This window comes from Rhinopithecus roxellana, chromosome 3 (genome assembly GCF_007565055.1).
Source record: "Rhinopithecus roxellana isolate Shanxi Qingling chromosome 3, ASM756505v1, whole genome shotgun sequence".
NCBI classification, from domain to species: domain Eukaryota; kingdom Metazoa; phylum Chordata; class Mammalia; order Primates; family Cercopithecidae; genus Rhinopithecus; species Rhinopithecus roxellana.
The window spans coordinates 16656507-16657480 of record NC_044551.1 but is presented as its reverse complement, the minus strand read 5'-3'; the positions used below and the strand labels follow the sequence as shown (position 1 = coordinate 16657480).

The following is a 974-nucleotide window of genomic DNA, read 5'->3' as shown; positions in this document are numbered from 1 at the left end:
AAGGGGAATGCTTTCAACTTTTCCCGTTCAACATGATGTTGGCTGTAGTGTTGGCATATATGGCTTATTTTTTTATTTTTTTATTTTTTTTTGAGACATGTCCTTATCCTTCTATACTTAGCTTGTTGAGGGCTTTTTTTTTTTTTTTTTTTTTTTTTTTTTTAAGACAGACTCTTGCTCTGTTGCCCATGCTGGAGTGCAGTGGCGCAGTCTCGGCTCACTGCAAGCTCCGTCTCCCAGGTTCACTCCATTCTCCTGCCTCAGCCTCCCCAGCAGCTGGGACTACAGGCATGCGCCATCACGCCTGGCTAATTTTTTGTATTTTTAGTAGAGATGGGGTTTCACTGTGTTAGCCAGGATGGTCTCGATCTCCTGATCTTGTGATCTGCCCGCCTCGGCCTCCTAAGGTGCTGGGATTACAGGCATGAGCCACCGCGCCTGGCCGAAGGCTTTTATCATAAAGGGATGCTGGTGTTTTTTAAAATTTATTCCTTTCAACATGTATGAAACCAAGTATCCCTGGCTGCTACAGCAGATAGCAGACAGGTATAGTTAAGAAAAAAACTTTATTTTAAGCAGGGGGAATGGCAACATAGCACTTAACAGCTATATTCTAGTCTGAATCCTGCTTGAGATGCTGGATTTTATCAGATGCTTTTTCTATGTCTATTGAGATGATCATATGATTTTTATTTTAATTCTCCTGATGTGACGAAACACATTTATTGATTTGCATATGTTGAAACATCCCTGCATCCCTGGGATGAAACTCACTTGATCACGGTGGATTTTTTTTTTTTTTTAATGTGCCGTTAGATTCGGTTTGCTAGCATTTTGTTAAGAATTTTTTGCATCTGTATTTATCATGGATATCGGCCAGTAGTTTTCTTTTTTGTGTGCTTTCCTGGCTCTGGTATCAGGGTAATACTGGCTTCATAGAATGAGTTAGGGAGGATTCCCTCCTTCTCAAGCTT

The 974-nt window shown here is 40.9% G+C and overlaps 1 non-coding gene across 1 annotated transcript; it reads right to left on the bottom strand.

The window, feature by feature from the left end:
- Positions 1 to 499: 499 nt before the first annotated feature.
- Positions 500 to 631, bottom strand: LOC115896675. Its single transcript, XR_004056580.1, has one exon. It is a non-coding gene; the product is annotated as a small nucleolar RNA SNORA63 (small nucleolar RNA).
- Between the last annotated feature and the right edge of the window lie 343 nt (positions 632 to 974).